The sequence below is a fragment of the Pantherophis guttatus genome, chromosome 2, assembly GCF_059756535.1.
Source record: "Pantherophis guttatus breed Tessera chromosome 2, ASM5975653v1, whole genome shotgun sequence".
In the NCBI taxonomy this organism is placed as follows: Eukaryota; Metazoa; Chordata; class Lepidosauria; order Squamata; family Colubridae; genus Pantherophis; species Pantherophis guttatus.
Genome location: NC_142064.1, coordinates 50,559,897 through 50,580,455, shown reverse-complemented (window position 1 = coordinate 50,580,455; position 20,559 = coordinate 50,559,897). Strand labels below are relative to the sequence as shown.

Genomic DNA, 20,559 nt, shown 5'->3' with positions numbered 1-20,559 from the left:
ATCTTATCAGATTCTGCAATGCCTTCAGAGCTTCTAATATATTGCCTTCACTGGAAAAGGAGTTACTCTGATGCCTGCTGGTGAAGTAGGACTGGCTGGAAGGCTCCGGGAGTCAATGGGTGAGGCTTCTTCCTCCCTGGAGGGTAGGGATTTCTGGCAACATGTTAGGACCGTGATGGCGAACCTATGGCACGCGTGCCACAGGTGGCACTTGAAGCCATATCTGTGGGCACGTGAGCGTTGCCCTAGCTCAGCTCCAGCGCACATACGCGCGCCGGCCAACTGACTTTTGGTCTTTCCGGGCCCACCGGAAGTTGGGAAATGGGCAATTTTTGGCCTCCGGAGGTCTCCGGGGGGCGGGAAGGCCGTTTTTGCCCTCCCCAGGCTCCACGAAAGCCTTTGGAGCCTGGGGAGAGTGAAAAACAGGCCTTCTGGGCCCACCGGAAGTTAGGAAATGGGCCGTTTCCAGCCTCCAGAGGGCCTCCGGGGGTGGGTGGGGAAGGCCGTTTTCGCCCTCCCCAGGCTCCAAGAAAGCCTCTGGAGAGGGCGAAAAACAGGCCTACTGGGCCCACCGGTAACCTTTTGGCCTTTGCATGCCAAAAGAATAGGGAGCGGGGGGGAGGTGTCACACGCTCATGCTTGGGATGGGTGGGGAGTAGGGGGCATTGAATTATGGGTGTGGGCACGTGCGCGGGCGATCCCCCTGCATTCTCCCTGCTTTTGGCACACAACGGCAAAAAGGTTAGCCATCACTGTGTTAGGATAAGGAGCTGCGGTGCAGTTTTCCTCATAGTCTGCTCCTCCATTTATTCCCCCAAGAAAGTGACAAGTAGTTCCATGGGTCGGAAGAGGAGGAGGAGAAGGAGGAAGAATTTCTAATGCTCCCTGCCAGCTTCCCACAAGCAATGTCAATGGAAAACCAGCAGAAAATGCCAATGCTTTTTTGTTCATCCATGGTCATTCTGTTTTTCTGTTTAAATAAGGAAATATCTCTGAAAGGATGATCAGTAGTTATTTAATAAAATGGAACTTTTCAGTGCTGATAAGAAAAGCATACCATGTGCCAAATATCATAATTTTACATCTTCTAATATTGTCCAAGTCAAGGGTTGGTAAAGTATTTTTTTTAAAGAGGGGCAGCCAGATGCTGCCTCTCTTCCGTGGGCATGGGAGCTCTACATAGCAAGTCTATATAGTGTCTATATAGTGTTTGATCACCAGCAAGCAGGCTGCCGATAGGACACTGCCACAATTCAGGATAAACCCCATCTCTGGCCTTCACCTCCACCCTCCACTCCAGTAATTGATGCCTTCCTACTAAAAACAGGTGAAGGGCCAAATTTGGCACATAGGCCAGTGTTTGCTAACTTCTAATCTAAGAAGTGTAGAATGATGTTAGTTAGAAGATGTAAAATGGTGTTAGAAGTATCCCTTGTGACATGTATTATCATTTTCTATGTTAAGCACATCTCAGAGTACAAACCAACTAAAATTTAGAAATAGCATTAAATATCAACAATTAAAAATGATAAACGTGAAAAAGAAAGATAATCAATTATGGATCAAACTGAATAAATATACAGCCCACATAGTGGTGGGGCTGGCAGAAAAGACGTGAAGTCTTTGAAAGACTTCACTGATGGTATTTCCTAAACATCCACGTAGAAAGAATTTCAAATAATGGGTAATACAGCTATTGGCCAGAAGGCACTCTCTGATGCTTACTTTCAAGGGTCCTCCAATGATTTCAGAGAAGGTCATCTAATAACCAAGATCGGGGGCTGTAAGGTAAAAGGTGATGACTCTCTCATTTCCTTGCCCAGAAATCCTTGTACACACTCTGCCCTGCTTTCCTGCTTCAGCACAACCACTCTGTATAGTTATACTTTTGCTGCTAACACTCACTATAAAAAAGTATATCCTCCAGCCAATACCGGATCACCAAACTGATAAAAGTAAACTAAAATCTGTAGTCCATTCTGTAACTGTGGCATGAATTAAAGGAAATGCTTGTATAGTTACACAATTATATTATAAAGCTGTATTACAAATAAGTGAATGATACAACAAATATTTCATAACACTGCTAAAACTGCAGGCAGTATAGCAAAACAATCTCTCATAGAATGGCATGTAGTAGAAAACTATAGAGCAATCATGATTACTAGCTTGTTTTTATTTGGAAGCCCTCTGGGGTAATGAGGCCCAAATGCACAAAAGGAGAAAAACTATACAAATCACTCCATATATGCAGAGACTATCTCACCACAGACAATAATCACAAACATTAAAATTTTAGAGACCTTAGAGTATATAATTAGCAACACACATTGCAATAAAATAGAAAACCCTTGGAGAGAGTTACAGCTGAATTTGGTTACAGCTGAATTTGGCTACCTGTATTTACCCAAACATAAATCCTCTTTTATAAATCTCTTTCTCTATAGTTACCCAAACATAAATCACTTTTATAAATCTCCTTCTGGTTCAATATTACCTTGTCTTGCTTTTTTTGGAACATCCCAGCTTGTGTTTTGACGTTCAGGATAGATGATAAAACCTCATTTCTTTCAGCCTTACCTCCAGGAACTTTTTCCAGTGCCGCTGCCGAGATCCCTTGCTTCCCTTCCCCCCCTCTCTTCTACCTTTGAACCTTAGATGTTTAAATCCCCCGCTTTTTCCTTTGGAGGAGGGAAATGCTGACGTGCTTCCTTTTCGTAACAAGGCAAGTCTGAACTTGTCTCTCTGGCTGTCTACACGTGACCAGCCACTGCAGGAGGGCTAAGATAAAACTGCGGATTCGAGGTCTAGGTCTCGGCTGTCAATCCTGAGATAGCTGAGTGAAGGTGGGGAAGGGAAAGGTTTGCCTCGCCTTGGCTAGGGGACTGGAGGTATGTATGTTTACATATAGTCTTCCAGCCAATCTTTGATTCCTGACCACTCCCTGGAGAGATACCTGCAGTTTTCTGCACAAGGTTTTTCAGAAGAGCTTTGCTATTGCCTCCTTCCTAGAGCTGAGAGAGAATCACTGGCCCAGAGTCACCCAAGTGGCTTTGAGCCTAAGGTGGATCTACAACACCCAGTTTCTAGCCTGATGGCTTAGTTACTACCTCAAACTGGCTGTCTTTGTGGCAGTTTGCTCTCCCCGAATCTCTTAAGGGCATACTTTATTGGCTGTGGAGGCCTAAGGCTAGAAAAGTGTTATTGAATAATGTGGTTACCACTGATAAGATAAATATCTTTTGTCTCCGGGTTTTGTTTGGTTTTTTTGGCCCATGGATGGCTAGCCCAGCCTTGGAATAGATCATTATCAAAGGAGATTATCTGGCAGGCACTGGTTGCATATTGTTCATAAGCCAATTACAAGTTCTTGAATCCAGATCAGCTGCTAATATCAGTGCAAAAATCGGGTCAGCTTCCTGGTATCTCAGTCTGCTCAAATAAATCCACTTAGTGCATTGCAATTATCAAAACATCTTCTAACGCATGAATTACAACAACCAGCCTATCCAGGAAAAGATGAAGCTATTGGTGTGCCAACCAAAGATAATAAATTTGCCATAAAGACCACTTCATACCCCCAACAATGAATATTCTTGAAGCATTTATAAACTATATACATTTTGTACATTTCTGAGAAAACAAACCCTTTTTAAAAAAATCCCCTAATATGAAGAGCATCTGTCTATTGGCTATGAGTGGGTTATGTGGTTGAATCAGTTGCTATCCTGAGAGAAATACTTAGCTCTATGTTCTGGCAGCACTGAATCATAGATGCCCCAGTGAAATGGGAAGTGGGGAAAGGTTTTTGTTTTTTTTAGAAATATTTAATAAAAAAAATTGTAGCCACCCAGAGTTGGCATCACCATGAATGAAGTTAGGAGGCTTAATCATTTCATCCCCATTCACCTCTTCATTTGATTATGGTGTATGTGTGAAAAGTAAAATGCAGATAGGAAATTTCTAGGCAAATTCTGTTTATCCAGTGTAGGAAGTTAGCACCCACCCCTTTCCTGGAAGAATGAAATATTTTAGGAAATATTAAAAAGGTAGAATATTATATTTCCCTGAATGAGAAATGGAGAAACATGTTTTAAAGACAAAGCAGCTTCCTGCCTCCCCCCCCCCCACACATACCTTTGTTAATGGGCCAGAGGCAGAACTCAATCCTTTGTCAAAGGACTCAATCCTTTGTCAAAGGACCATCTGCAACACAATAGGATCCATCTAGGACAGAAACTCACCATATGGCACCTGGGAAGATTACATCAGCCAGCAAGGCTAGCTAAGACCCCACCCCCTGGGAGTCTGACAACCAATCAGAATACTCTTTCGGGGGCCCAGGAAGTTCAAAGCCAGCGAGAGCATAAAACCCGGGGACTCGCTGTATCTCGCCCCTTTTCTGTTCAGGAACTCAAGCCATGTGATCCTGTCCACCATTAACCATCTTTCCAAGCAGTCTCCATGTTTCCAGTGTCTTTTTCCCCACTTGGAGCAGAACCCAGAAGGATATTTCTTCCAACACCAGGATGACAATTAATTCACAAAAGTTAGGTTTTTGCTGCCCACTTTCTCTTCTCCCCCCCCCCCAATATCTTTGATAATTTTGGGATCAAACTATCCCCAGAATTTATGCATTTCTGCACAAATTCAGAGAATAAGGGAGAAATTCAGATAATAAGAGAGAAGTACCCAAAGGCAAGTGTCCAGAAACTGAGGTAGGACGATCTCAAAAACATCTGGGGCCTTGTGTACCACCTAATCTTCTGTCCATTTTTGTTGAAATCTTGGCAAGAGCTGAAAGTCTAAAACTTGCAAAAGTATTGTCTTCCTATAAAGGCCTCAGTAGCTGAATGTTGCTGGAATGTCAGGCTGGAATTAGGAAGGCTGGGCACCAGTTGTGAATTAATCACATGCCAGCTGAGCATATGGGGAACTTGACCATTCAGCAGGCTATTGGAAATGTTTGTAGCCTTCTGTCTTGTAGCTCAGAAAACCAAGGGACAATGCCCTTCCAATGCTGTTTTTGAGAGATGCTATCACTAGGACCATAAGACTATTCTTTTTCTGTTGACTTTTTTGGGGGGCAATGCTCTACCCAAAATATTCAGAAAATCCACTAACCCTGGCTATGCCTTTTTGTTATTCCCTCCCTTCAGCAAGCATTTAGTACTGCCATGACTATTTTTCTCACTGTCTTAATAGTTAGGAAGCATTCTTATTGTAATTGGCCATTATAATTTTTTCTTACTATTTCTAATTTATTTTTGCTCCTTTGCAAGCCTCTTAGAGCATTTTCAGAATTTAGCAGCATATATGAATTTCAGCAATAAATGAATAAACCAGTCTTTATGCAGACTACCCAGATTCTTTGACTTTTGAATACTTATGATTTCACTGCAGGTAGTCTTACAACCATTCATTTAGGGACCATTCAAATTTACAACGGCACTGACAAAAGTGACTTATGGCTGTTTTTCACATTTATAACCATTGCAACATCTCCATGATCACATGGTCAAAATTTGGATGCTTGGCAACTGGCATGTATTTATGACAGTTGCACTGCCCTAGGGTCATGTGATAACCTTTTGTGACCTTCTGACAAGCAAAATTAACGGGGAAGCCAGATTCACTCAACAACCATATTACTAATTTAACAATGCAGTTGTTAACAACTGTGGCAAAAAGGTCATAAAATGGGGCAAAACTCATGTCTCACCTAGCAACAGGAATTTTGGGTTCAATTGTGGTCATGGGTTGAGGACTCCATGTATTTGTCTGATTCCTCCTGATTTGATAAATTAGGAGTCCTTAGTAAGGACTTAATAAATATTTATAATGGGCATTGCTTAAACTATTTCTTGGGATGGGGTGATGATCATGCTGTTAAATATCTGACTGGATTATGTCTTTCATATGACATGCTAATTTGCCTCATTTAAGCTTTTGTTGACTCTAATTCAACTCATCATTCCATCCAGGTGCTCTCTTGATAGTTTGAGAAGAGGCATTAGATAATATCAGTCTATAAATAATATTTCCTTCCTATCTCCTCATTATTGTTGCCTAGCACTTCACTGGAAATTATGTTCTGGATTTCTCACAATCGTCTCATATTACAGATAGACTTCGACTTCTGACCACAATTGAGCCCAAAATTTTCATAGTTAAGAGAATTGTTAAGTGAATTTTGCCCCATTTTATGACCTTTTTTGCCACGGTTGTTAAGTGAATCATTGCAGTTGAGTTATTAACACGGTTGTTAAGCGAATCTAGCTTGCCCATTGACTTTGCTTATCAAAAGGCTACAAAAACTGATTACATGAATCTAGGACACTACAACTGTCATAAATGTGAATCAGTTGACAAATGTTTGAATTTTTATCATGTGACCACAGGGATGCGGGAATGGTTGTAAGTGTGAAAAATGGTCATAAGTCACTTTTTTCAGTGCCATTATAACTTTTAACGGTCACTAAATAAATTATTGTAAATTGAGGACTACCTGTATTCTTCTTGGGTATTTGGTTTCTCACTGTTGCTTGGGCTGCATTTTTTATCCCTTTTTATTTTTATAAATAACTTTTTATTTTTATAAATAACAAGGTAGAAAACATACCTATTCTTCCTCCTATTTTCCCCACGATAACAACCCTGGGAGGTGAATTGGCTGTGATTGACACAAAATTACCCAGTCAGTTTTCATCCCTAAGGTGGGATTAGAACTCAGGTTAGGTTTGGCTCCTTAACCACTAGTTCCTTGCTGAATCATCTATGTTCATGTTGTGGCCCGCCAGCGGCCAGCGGATCTGGCAGCAGATTTGGACAGTGAGAAGGTTGGGGAGGAACATGGGCTAGTCCTGGAGTCTGGGGAAGGCTCTGATGAGGGCTCTGTGTCAGAGCAAGAGAGGGGGCCAGAGCCATATGACAGTTATCAGCTGCCTTTGGAGTCAGACATCAGTGAGGCAGACGAACAGCTGGAGCCTTTTCCCAGTGTGCGCATGCGCAGAGTTGCCAGACGAAGGGAACAGCTAAAGAACAAGGGTCGACTTGGGAGTAAGGCCACAGGTGAACGATGAATGGCCACTCCCAGAGGGAATAAAAGAGAAGCTAAAGGGGAGTGGAGTTTGCAGGAGACAATTAGTTCATTACTGCATTCTTGCCAAGTATTGCGGCGTCTGAAAGATATCGGCCTGGCTTTTCTCCAAGCCTGATAAAGATCAGTAATTGTGAACTATCTTGAAAGACCATGGGAGAAAAAAGACTTTGCTGGAGAGGAATTTACTGTAAATTAAATAAAAAGGGATTTTTGTTGGGACAAGGAGTCTGCTTTGTGGTTTGGGAAAGCCTAGGTCAGAACAGTTCATATGCAACTAGGGCTGTGCAGGTGATGATGTCCATATACCATCCATATAAAGAAGAAACCTGTGAATTCATGATGGAACTATGCTTCCAGAACGCATGTTTTGGAGTATGTGAACAAATATTCCAGAAAAAAAGCAGGCCATTCATTTGCTTCCCTGGGTCATCTCCTCTTCATGGCTTAGCTTTCTCTGTACGGGTAGTCCTCCTTTAACAATGATAACTAGGACCTGCAAATCTGTCACTAAGTGATGCAGTCATAAAGCATGACATCATATGACCACACAAACTTATGAGGGCAGCTGTGGCAGTTCCAGTTGCTGTTGTTAAGTGAATCCCATGTGGTTGTTAAGCACAACTTCATATAATCACCATATATGCCCTCCTGCCAGTTTCCTAATTAACTTTGTTTGTTGGAAGCCAGCAGGGAAGGTTGCAAATGGTGATCATATGACCATGGGATGCTGCAACTGTTGTAATTGCGAGCCGGTTTCCAAGCAGTCAAAATGTGATTATGTGACTGCAGGCTGCAATTACTGAGGACCAATCAAACCTCGTTCAGCAATGTCATGACTTTGCATAGTTGTTGAATGCTGCATGAGTGATTGTTGAGACTACCTGTCTCAATGTGAAGGAAAAGATAAGGTAAAGTAAGGTAAGGTAAGATAAGATAAGCTTTATTGCCATTTTTTTTCTGTGAACCACTGGCACACATTAAAAAATGAAAGTTTACATACACATACACAAGTTTGATACTATATGGTACAAAGCTATTACAGTATGTAGTTGTTCTGCTTTGGATACCACAAAGCCTTTTCCCAGAAGATAACAATAAATTCACATCAGTAATCCTGAGAACATTCTTGTGTATATTTGCCTGCTTTCTATATATATTACTGAATATATATTATTTACCCCTATTTTTCTTCCATTGCAAGGTGTTGGGACAGGTAAAATGTTCTTCTGTTCTAGCTCTACTCTTCTATTAGAGCTTCTGTTCTATGATTTTTTTTATTCTGTTCCTCGAATCTCTGGTACATGAAGTTGGGCTGCAAACATAGACACAGCCTTACCCCAGTTTTAATTCTCCATATATTGAAGGAAGCTTGTGAGTGTATCTATTTCAGGTTTTGTTTTTCCTGACACCCATAATGAACATACACAGGATGTAAGAGCCATTCTGATACCCAGCAATGGCATATCTCTTTTGATACGGCAGTATAAAAGGTTGCTTTATAAAGATATATAATCTTTCTTGGCTATTTCTGTCCTTAGGGGTAAGGTAACCAGGGAATGTGAAAGGGCCTGTATTATCCATAGTGGTGCCTAGTTGTAAAATGTTCATCTTCAAAGAAGTGAAAACTAATCAATTTAACCAAACTTTTAATGAGCAATAAATCTTATGCTATTACCACTCTGATGTATAATTACCATTTTACTGATACTTTTATAATTATTTTGGTTTGACTTTTTAAAAGATATTAAAGGTTAATGATGCTGTATTGGATTTTAAAAATAATTTATAACTTTTCACAACATTAAAATATGTGCCATAAATATGTCAACTAAATAATCAAACTTCTTGTTTAGAAGAAACATCTCTTAAATCTTGGTAATTTTTCTTTAATAGAAGTGGAAATAGTAGGTTCTTTTCATTTGCTTTTGGCATGAAATACTGCACTGACAGCTCATCATCAACTTCTTTCATATAGTTGAGGGCAATCAGCCGCTTTGAAAATAATGCCTCTTTTGTCAGCTAGATAACAAAGGCTGCAGTAGCTAGAAGCATCAATTGTCTGAGTAGCTTTTGCCCATCTGGATGTTTGGCATGTATGCATATACATTTCACATGCTGGAAAATATTAATGAATTACTGTGATAATTTAATAGTCAAGAAGTACATGTTTAAAGCAAATATTAAAGGGCAGCTTCTACTAGCAAGAATGCCATTTGTACTTTGTATACATACCAACCTTCACCAAAGTGAGGAAGACAAGTTCTGTGACATTATGATAGTAAGTGAATCAAATATTTTGGAGTGGGTTTTTCAATTATAACGGTATTACAGGTAGTCCTCGACTTATAACAATTCATTTAGTGACCATTAAAAGTTACAACATGTGACTTATGCCTATTTTTCAGAGCTATAACATTTGTAGCATCCCCAAGATCATGTCATTCAAATTCAGATTGCTTGGCAACTGGATCATATTTATGACCGTTGCTGTGTCCCAAGGTCGCGTGACCCCCTTTTACAACTTTCTGGCAAGCAAAGTCAATGGGGAAGCCAGATTCACTTTACCAGGATACTAACTTATCAACTGCAATGATTCATTTAACTACTGTGGCAAGAAAGGTCGTAAAATGGAGCAAAACTCACTTAACAAATCTCTCACTTAACAACAGAAATTTGAGGCTCAACTGTGGTCGAGAACTACCTGTATTGCCTTATTCCTATCCATAACATGTGAATTTCTAAGGAATTAAGTTATATTTTTTTCTCATATGATGAATTTTCTCTGACTATATGTAAGTGTAACAAAACCAACAAAAATACCATTTTCCTGAAAATAAGACATCCCCTGATAATAAGCCCTCCCTGAAAATATTTAAACATAGAGCTGGAAATCAAGTAAGATGGCAAGAGGAGCCCCATCTTGCTCCACGTGCCCCCAAATAATAAGACCTCCCCGAAAATAAGGCCAAGCGCTTATTTTGGGGTTCAAAAAAATATAAGACAGGGTCTTATTTTTGGGGAAACACGGTATTATAACAAAATATTATAGCTAACATTACAACCACATAACTCATCTAATCTGTTACATGCTCAAGACAGTATCAAAAGAGGCACCCTCTTTCTTAACATTCCAGAAATTATCAATACAAATTTATTACCTGTTTTAAATTTGCAATTGGCAACAATATGGTATTCTTTTTGAATGATTTTCCAAAAGGTAAAAAATGTACCAGTTTGTGTACATTTTGATATAGTTCCACAGAAAACACAAAATGTGGTATTTTATACTGTACCATATCCAGCTAAATGTTTAGTTGCCTCAAAGCAGCTGTGGACAAAAGATTAGTCTGGGCCATAATAAACATTATGTTCCCTCTAGGATGAACAGCATAATCACTGCTGTGAGAAAAGAAATAATTTATTTGCAGATGTACAAGGTTCTTTGGCAATGCAATTACCACACAATTTGTATGTAGGCAGTACTCAAGGCGAAGAGTTAATGTTTGCTTTCAAAGGTCTGTTTCAAAATGATTGTACAAGATACAAAAAGCATTTTATTTTAGAGACCAGCAGCAGTTCTACTGTGAGGATATTCTGGAGGTGAAATCCAAGAAGACTTCTAGGAAGCCAAAAGTTCATTCTAAATGAACTTTTCTAACTACGGTATATAACTGTCCAGTCTGGCAGTCACCCACCTATACCATTTTCTTTTATTTATTCAATTTAAAATAACATTCCAATAACATTTAATTAGAACATTTCAGATATTAAAGACTCACATCTGCTAAATTAGATAGTGGAAAAGGAAAACAGTGCTGCAAAAACATACGATCACAAACATAATTGGAAAATTGCTGATTTTCAAGTACCATATCAAGTATTCCCAGTACCAAACAAACTACAGGTAATCCTCAGGTAATCCTAAGCAACCACTTGTTTAGTGACTGTTCAAATGTGTAACAACATTGAATAGATGATACAGGTAATCCTCTAATTACAACAATTAAGCCCAAAATTTATGTTGCTAAGTGAAACATTTATTAAATGAGTTTTGCCCCATTTTACAACTTTTCTTGCCACAGTTGATAAGTGAATCATTGCATTTGTTAAGTTAGTAACATGGTTGTTAAATGAATTTGGCTTCCCTGTTGACTTTGCTTGTCAGAAAGTCCCAAAAAATGGTCACATGACCCCGGGACACTAGAGCTGTCATAAATATGAGCCAGTTGCCAAGCAGCTGAATTTTGATCATGTGACCATGGGGATACTGCAATGGCTGTAAGTGTGAAAAAACGGTCATAAGTCACTTTTTTCAGTGCCGTTGTAACTTTGAACAGTGTTGTGGCCCGTCAGTGGCCTGTGCAGTTAGTAGCTGATTCTGACAGCGAGGAGGCTGGTGTGGTGCTGCGCCAGCAGCCTGTGCAGCTGGAGCTCGAGTCAGACAATGAGGCTGGACAAGATGTGATGCCAGAGGCGGGGATTCAGCCAGGACCTTCAGAAGTTCCAGAAGCTCCCATAAGTGAAGAGGAAGAAGAGGAGGAGCCTCTTCTCGATGCACGAGCGCAAGAGCTGTTAAAAGGCAGGAGTGGCTCCTCAAGAGGAGGTCTCCTCAAGAGTAAGGCTTGGGGCTACTTCGCCACTCCCCTAGCCTATTTAAGGAAGGATGACGACTGATGCAATTTGCAGGAAACAACTTTGTTCATATTCCTTCGCGTCTTGATTCCAGAAACGTTTGATTCGGCTCTTGTTTATCTCTTGTCAGTTTTTCTGCAAATTGCTTCTGGACATTCTGCCAACCACAGTAAGATTACGGTTATCTGAAATATTGTGCCTCAGAATTGAGTTATTATTCTTTGGATTTTTGTCGGCTGTTAATGAAGTTAAATTAACAGCCCTTGTTCAGAAAAGACTGATTTAAACTGTACTTGTGTTCGAACAACTACTAAGAAAGCTCATTAGTAGTCCTTAATTGGTAAACTAAGGTTTGTACAGCCTTTGTGTGTGCTGCATTCTTTGGGGTCCATAGCTGGGCAGAATAAACAGTCACTAAACGAACTGTTGTAAGTTGAGGACTACCTGTGCTTATGACAGGTCCTTGAAGTTCTAGCTGTTCACACTCTCATGGTCACATGATTGTGATCTGGGTGCTTGGCAACTAGCTCACATGATGGTCGCAACACCCCAGAGTCATATGATCGCCTTCTGTTACCTTCCTTGCCAGTTTCCCACAAGCAAATGGGGAAGCCGGAAAGGAAGGTTGCAAGTTGCTCCTGCCACGTTTTCTCCTGAGGAACTCCCTGTCACTGCGTTATTTTATTTACCAACTGAGCTCATCATTTCTGGACTATCAGACTTTCCGTAGCTTGCCAACTTCTTATCAGTAAGCTACGTGCTTCAGCATTCTTTCACATTCCTTCACACACTTTTCCTTTGTTCTCCTGCCAGAGAGGTCCGGCTGGACCGGCAGGAGACCTCGCTTGTCAAAATGTAGCAATTATCTTTCTTAGTTAGTGAGGTGTTTTATTTTCTTTATAATAAATAAATGAATTTTATTAGAGAACTTTTCTTTGCGTTTCTTTTCAGAATATTGCAACTTGGAGAGGCCACGATCCATCCTCTAATTAAATCGGGGTGATTTGTCCCAGAGCCAAATATGGGATTAATCAATGCCCTGATACTCCCTACCAGGGATCTCATACTCTGTAGTGAACTTGTCCCACATGACCCCCTCCATAGTCTTCATGCATTTGCCTGACAGTGCAGCAACCCCCCTCACCAGCCTCCACACACTTGTGTGACACAGGAACAATCCCTCCCAATCCAAATGCATTACACCACAGCAACCCCTCCTGAGCCCACATGCACTTGCAATAGCAGCAGCAGCTCCATAGACCTCATCCATCTTCCAGCCTGCTTGCGTGCCATCTGGGAATTGTTGGAAGCCTGCAAGAAGTTTCAAGTTGTAGTAATGTGAGATCCTCACTTAATAACCCACCATTTTCAATACAGTACTGCTGGAATTGCTATCACTAAGCAATGCAGTCATCTGATGTCCAGCTTTATGACTGCATCACTTAATGACATAAATTTTGGTCCCAATTACCTTCATTAAATGAGTTCTACCTGTAATCCACAACTGTAAATCATGTATAGATTTGAAGAAAAATGATTGAGATAGAGTAATATCTGCAGCTGGGCCACATCAGCTCACGTGGGGCTGTTTGTTCCATCCTTTGGATGGTCTCTTGGCTATATACCACTGCTCCCAAGCTGTAGAAATTTGCCTTGGATTTTTCTCTCCAAAGACACTGAAGTCTAATATTTCTTTCTGTTTTAATTCATACATATGGTAGTGTCGGCTATCTTTAAAAGAAAAGAGGTTTTAAAATTATATTCTGAAAATGTTTCATAGTAAGACTATTAAAAAAATAGAAAATATAATGGAAATGCCTAAATTCATTAGAGCTAAAAGTTATTTATGATACCAGTTTGTTGTTTTTTGCAAAAAGATCTCATGCAGTCTTGACAACACACACAGCTAATTAATCTTTCCATCATTCTCCCACATAAACCTAATCGTGCTACTATCAGCTTAAAACAAATACCATTTAAGTGGAAATTAAACATTAGGCAATAGTGCTTTGGTGGAGAAGTACGGTCCCCTCCTTAACAAATACAAGAATTTGATAGTATCAGTCATTATCTTGCAACTCTTTATTTTCACAAAATCAGTTAAGAAAATATTGGTGTTGGGACAGTGCGAGACTGGTATTTTGATATACTACATACAATATACAGTAGAATACAGACAGATTCTTGCTTATTTCATTAGTAGTGAAAAACTAGTTACTCCAGTTGCAAAATATAGGAATTTAGTCCAAAATTCATATGCATAGTACAGTATTAATTTATCTCATAAAGAGTTTAATAATTGGATGATTAAACTGAAAAGTCATAAAAATTAATATTTTAGCTATGTGTTTTTACAAGGAAATAATGTGCTAAAAGATAACCCTGTTAATAAACTGAACACAAAGGACATCATAAAGTATTCATTGCAATGTTTTGCCTCCAGCTACGGTTTAAACATCCATTCAAGTGACAGGTCATTTTAGCATTAGTATGAATATGTGAAAATGATAAGTAAAGTGCTTCACTTTGGGAATAATAATTGAAGATAATATCTCACTGATGAATAGATGCCAACTGACTTCAAAGAGTAGCCTCTTGAAATAGTTGAAATTAATCCACTCTAATTTCCTCTTGGCTAATTTCTGCAGCCACTAGAATGCTAACTATGCATTTTAAGTACAGAGGAGAAGTTTGTTTGTAAGACTAAACCTAGAGATTAACACTGTCCCTCCAAATGTGGAGTAAATAATTACCATTTTGTAAATTAATTGCTGTCAATATCCAATGCCAAAACCCTTATTCTAAACATAATATAACTACTGATAATTAATCTTGACCGGTGCTTCATGATGCTTTTACATTACCTGAGTGAAGTAATTAAGATGTTGGACTAGAAACCTGGATGCTATGGATTCTGGCCCTCTAGTCCTTCATTAGGCACAGAAATTGACTGTATAACTTGGGGCCAGCTTAACCTCCTCATAGGGCTCTTGTGGGGAAAGCAAGAGGAGAAAACTGCCTTGAATTGTATATAATAAAGCTGGGATATAAATCTAATCAATCAATAATCAAATAATCAAAAACTACTTGGAATTCTATCCCACATAAATTTTATCAATGATACACGCAGTGGAGGCATTCACAAAGCTGCTAGATTTTCTGTTATATAATGTAGTTTTAAAATTAACTAAGTAACCAAATGTGCATAATATTTTCACAGCAACAGTTGCAGGAACATAGCAAATAAATGGATAGAACTTAATTAAAAATGTATTAACTTGATTGAATACAGGAAACAGAATTACTGCTCATTAATAATTTTGAGAGCATTTTTGAAGCACCTCTATAAGGGTCACGTAGGTTTACAGAAAGACATTTTTAAAAATATATTTGCTTGCTTTTAAGTTAGAAGCTCAAAAATTACTTACTGGTACTTACCACTTAAGATGGTGTCAGCACCAGACTGTTCTCCTGATATTTGGGAGAAAAATACTGATTTTCCATGGTATTATTTCTTTGGCCCTTCCTGCTAAATACAGTAAGAGTGGGAAAGAAAGTGAGAAATTCTGAGAGCTAAATTGCTCTCCTTTTCACTCCTTACCTGAAATTTTACTTTTGAAATTTGACTATTTTGCCTAAAAATTTACTTATGGCATTGATCAATAAATCAGAACTATTTCTGATAGTGCAGTGGTCCAGGTGAATGATTTCAACGATTAGCGATCTCTCTTTGCTAATCTAGCAATAAAGAAGGTCACTTCTTTTTCTTTTTAAAGCTAGGGTTAAACAGTGAAAAAAATGCTTAACAGAAAATCAACTGAATTCATACTGATGAACTCAGAGAATGAAGTTTATTATAAAACCACTGTGTTGAAGCATCATTCTCTTAGCCATTTCCTATTTTCCCTGGAGGTAAGGTGAGGCAATAACTATATCTCTCAGTGGCCTGTTAGGTACCATCTTCACAGACACTCCCCTTCAGAAATGCAAATATCTTAATACAACTGCATAAGGCAAGCTTGCTGTGGACAGGTCACAGCATGCTTCTGCAAAGCATAAACTTCATTAGTTGTGTGTGGGCCAAATTTCTAGAAGCCTTTGAACGTTTCACTTGTGCTTGGTGGAACTTCACTGTGTTGTACTTTTATACTACAGATTTAAAAACCAGAAGGCCATTTTCTACTGTAATTATTAGTGGATAAACGAAACAGAATGGGATTTCCAGTTGAGGAAAAGAATTTATTTTAAAATATTGTTATACCATGTTTTCTCACAGGAGTTTCCAGAATGGTATATAATTAATGTATGGATTGATTAAAGAGTATCTATATATTTTAGTTGCAATTCTGTTGGTTGATATATGTTTTATTGGGTTTGAGTTATTATTGGACTTATTACTGCAAAGTTGATTTTAATGCTTCACCACCACTTGTCTTTCTTTAAAAGTATAACAACTAACTAAATGTTTAACATTTGTCATAGTGGACATAATACCTTAGAGAAACACTATAATTTAAAAATAGTAATCAAAATCAATTACAGGTAGTCCTTGACCTACAACAATTCATTTTGTGACAACATTTGAAGTTACAACAGCACTGGAAAAAGTAATTTATGACCATATTTTTCACACTTACAACAGTTGCAGCATTCCCATGATCACATGATCAAAATTCAGTTGCTTTGCAACTGACTCATATTTATGATGGTTGCAGTGTCCCGAGATCATGTTATCATCTTTTGTGGGGAAGACAGATTCACTAAACAACCATATTACTAATTTAACAACTGCAATGATTCATTTAACAACGGTGGCAAGCAAGGTTGTAAAATGGGGCAAAATTAATTTAACAAAGGTATCACTTAGAAATGTTGGCCTCAATTTGTGGTCATAAGTCGAGGACTACCTGTACGAGCTGAAAGGCGGCAAAAACAGTATCAAAATTATTGTAAGTTAAGTGTACCATTTTAGGGAGGGCATTTCAGAAACAGGCAGTCCTGTTTTGAAAAGAATTTAAAAATAAAGCTTAGTATACTGATTTAATACTGATTATTGAAACAAGTCTTTGGGGGTATCTTGTTCACATGCTTTTAGAGTAGTTCCTTTCCCTAACAAGTATGATAACAACTGTTTTTTTAGGTTCTAAAAAAGCAATTTATTTAAAAACTTATCTACCAGTTTTCATTACTGATCTCAGGACAATTCATCACAGACCCATGAAACGATTCCTGGAATAAGTAAAAAACCAAACCCTCAGCAACATTTTGAAATATTTTGTATTCCGATTGCAAAACAACCAAAGTATGTTTAAATAATGTCATGTAAAAAAGAATGGACTTGGCTACAGCCCAAATTCTTTCATTTGTGACTAAGAATGTAGTTTCAAAAATGTACATTGCACCATGCCCTGAAAGAAGTATGAGTCAGTCTCTTTCCCACCCACCCCCCTACCTCCTCTCTCTCTCTCTCTCTCTCTCTCACAGGACTCAATTGGATGAGAGTAAGATTCTAAGATGATTGTGTTTTGAAATATAAGTGTTAATATTCTTAAAACAATTTAAGTGTCTTAAATTCTGTACATTGCACTGATTTGTAGTTTATTTAATAACTGATTGTTGAATTAAGGGCTATTCTAGACCATTGTGTTATATTGCTACCTACCAGTCTCTAAGCTTTCAGGAAAATATGCTAGGGTAAATACTATGGTCCTCCTATTCTGCCATAATAGTGTTCTTAAACACTTGTCACATACCAAACTGAGAAGCAGGAGAACTGGATTTGCTTGGCTTCATTTTCCCTCCCATTTCCCAGTGGGCAAAAAAAAACAAAAACAAACAGCCACTACTATCCCCAGTTTGAGATATGGTAGATGAGTCCTTAAAATAACAGGTTTATCTATCTGTCAAATTGTCTGACTAATAGATTGCAAGTGCAAAGGGGTATATGAGGTGGCGTGGGAGGGAATGATCCCACTGCTCCTACTCATTGCAGCCCCTCATCTGTCCCTCTCAGTCCAGCTATTACTGGAGTGCTAAACTTCACCTTGGCATGCTGGCTGGGGAATTTTTGGAATTGAAGTTCACGCTTCTTAAAAGTTGTCACGCTTGAGAAACAGATTGTATTCATACCTAAAATTCTATTTAACAAGAAAAAAGGCTTCCTTTTTGCGAATTGGAACCACAGATGAAAATATTGAGTTCCCCAACAGGGTATGGGAACAGGGTAGCTGAGGAACCATCTCACTCCAATGGCACTATCCTGCCCCATTTTTTTCCCCAGTGGAAAGGGCCTATTTTGGATCCCATCTGCCAAAGAATTTTGACTTGGCGGGGTCCAGGAGAAGAGCATTTTCTGCTGTGGCCCCCACTGTATGGAATATTCTTCCGTTGGAAATTAGGTCTGCCGGCATATTCCTGACCTTCTGGAAGAGCCTGAAAACGGCTCTGCTGCTTGGCTTGGGCCCTAACAAAAGCCTGCTATGTTGGAGGTGGCTACCATGTAGAAAAGATCTCCATTCTCAGACTGCCCATCATCTTTGTTTTTAGATTTTCTATTTAATTCCTTTAATTTAAATTTCTTGCAGGACTTTGTAACTTTTTATTATATTATAAACCACCAAGAGTTGCTGCATCATATGGTGGAGTGGAATAAAAATTCAATAAAAAGGAAAAAAAATAGGCTAAAAAGATGGTTACCGAGTATATTAGTGCTAGATGCTGGGATGGGAGAAAAAGCCCTTAATTACAAACAAACAATCCACATCATGACTTAATGTGAAATTGAATTCAGCCTAAAATTAAGACTGAGGGGGATGATCTTGTGTAGCCCAAAGCACACTCATCACTACTTTGTTAAGTTTGCAGCATTTTACGCATTTTTTTTTAACCAGTTGAATGCTATGCTGTCTGGTAATATCTGGTTGCTCCATTCCCTGCAGTAATATAGGCGTACAGTACTGTACGGTTGAAAGGCGATTTAAATGGAATGTGCACAGGAAAGGCCTCAGGCAATTTTGATAAATTGGAAGCAAGTTCAAATCCCTTCTTCCAAACATTAGGTAAAAGGGCTTGTAAGAACATCTATGATAGACATTTTTTAAGATGCGTTTAAAATCCATCTAAAGCAAGCAGCAGTCTCCAGCAAATGATGCCTCTTCTCCTTTTGGCAAGACAACTCTTGATGACAGATGTCTGTCTCCATATGAAATAGTTTGCATGCTAAATCTCTCCTGGAGTGGTTATTCATCTAGAAACACACGCAGCCGTTCCCTCTCTGAATCATGATGTTCAAGTCCGGCTTGGCGGAATCGCCCGGTAGGGGTCACTGCTGTCCTTGCACAGTTACGCCGCCTCCTCCTCCTCCTCCTCCGGTGCTGCTAAGGCAGGGAAGGTGAAAGGTTGGCGGGAGCAAAAAGGCGGAGGGAGACAAAAACGCCGGTTGGACAACCCAGCCACAAGCCGGCATCGCGGAGGTGCCAGAGCAGAGCTATTCACCGGGAGCAAGTCCGACTTCTCAGCCGCGAAGGAGGAGGAGGAGGCGGTGGTGGTGGAGGAGGAGGAGGCACGCCGGCAGCTTGAGCGGAGGCGTTGCTCGCCTTGAAGGTAGCGTGTGCGGGAGCCGCGGCTGCCTCTGGGCTGGGCAAGGAAAGCGATCGCCGGTCCTCCCGGCACCATCCCGGGCCATGCTGGCAAAGGTGGACCGGGAAGCCGAGCCTCATCCGAGGAGGAGGAGGAAGCGAAGGTCGGGCAAGGAAGCAACGCTGACATCTCGCACGCTCTTCAGCGTCTCCAGCTGGGAAGGAAACTGAGCGGCTGGGCTGGACCCACCTCGGCGCAGGTGCCGTTTGTTAACTGCTGCGCCCGGGGCTCGCTCCGCTTTTCGCGGGGAACTTTGCCGGCGGAGTTGAGCGCGACAAGAAGAATCCTGCATTCTTCGCTGTTTCCTCGACGGGAAAAGCTTCCTCGCGAGGAGTACGTACACAAGGCCGGGAGGAAACGGCAACAGGAGCCCTACGGTGTGTCTCTGCCGCCGCCGCCGCCCCCCGATTTCAGCGCCCCAGAGAGAAGGGTGTGTGTGTGTGTGTGTGTGTGTGTCCGACGGGCTTGCGTCTGATTTAAGAAAACACAAGCTGGTTGTGGTTTAGCTCGCAAGAGTGAACGGTCCGTACCTGCCAGCCCGCCTCTTCACGCCCTCTCAGCAGCAGGAGCAGCGGCTTCTTGGTTTGGCTTTTCCGCTCCTCCAGGTAAGTAAGCTCCCATATCCCCCGATTTAGGGTAGGAAAAGGCGGGAGGGGGGTTGTTAAAGGGGTGTGCACGCTGAAGGCGGGGCGGCGATTTCCCTTCTGCCCGGATCCTTCCTTTTCTCTCGGCATACAAAAGAGGAATCCCCGAGGGAGGGGGAGGGGAACGTGGGTAATTATTAATCCCAAGGATTTGGCTTGGAGGAGCTTTCACTGGAGCGCCCGGCGTTGTGCAGTCGAGGAGGAACTGGAGCTTTTTTCCCGGGCCGGCTTCTTTTCTTAAGTTCTTTTGCGCTTGAAGGGCTCGGCCCCTTAATAGGCCTTGAAGGATGACCTGCTTCTCTTGCGGTTGCCTCATTTTGGGATCCACAACAAGCTTGTTAACTACTCACTTATCCACAGCACCCGTGTGCTCCAGAGGCCAAGGGAATTCTCCTAGCTGAACTGTGAACAAAGAAGCCCATAGGGCTGAGGAGCGTGTGAAACTTTATAATGGATTTACCTCTGACAAAACTTTCGTCTTTTGAATTCACTCTTACAGCTTGACAATGAATGTATAGATTTCCCCCCCCCCTCTCTTACAAG

At 40.4% G+C, this 20,559-nt stretch overlaps 1 protein-coding gene and 1 long non-coding RNA gene across 3 annotated transcripts in view; one reads left to right on the top strand and one right to left on the bottom strand.

Moving 5' to 3' along the window:
• Positions 1-8,021: 8,021 nt before the first annotated feature.
• On the bottom strand, positions 8,022-20,020 carry LOC148115106 (uncharacterized). Its single transcript, XR_015732172.1, has 3 exons — positions 19,903-20,020; positions 15,173-15,260; positions 8,022-13,045 (listed from the first exon to the last, which is right to left on the bottom strand). It is a non-coding gene; the product is annotated as an uncharacterized LOC148115106 (long non-coding RNA).
• Positions 19,018-20,559, top strand: part of EPB41L4A (erythrocyte membrane protein band 4.1 like 4A) — a 95,546-nt gene continuing 94,004 nt past the window's right edge. Inside the window, exon 1 of one of the 2 annotated variants that reach the window (XM_034432756.3) lies at positions 19,018-19,977. The gene's annotated coding sequence lies outside the window, so the exon portion shown is untranslated. The remainder of the gene's footprint in view (positions 19,978-20,559) is intronic. The other variant, XM_034432755.3, reaches the window with a different exon arrangement.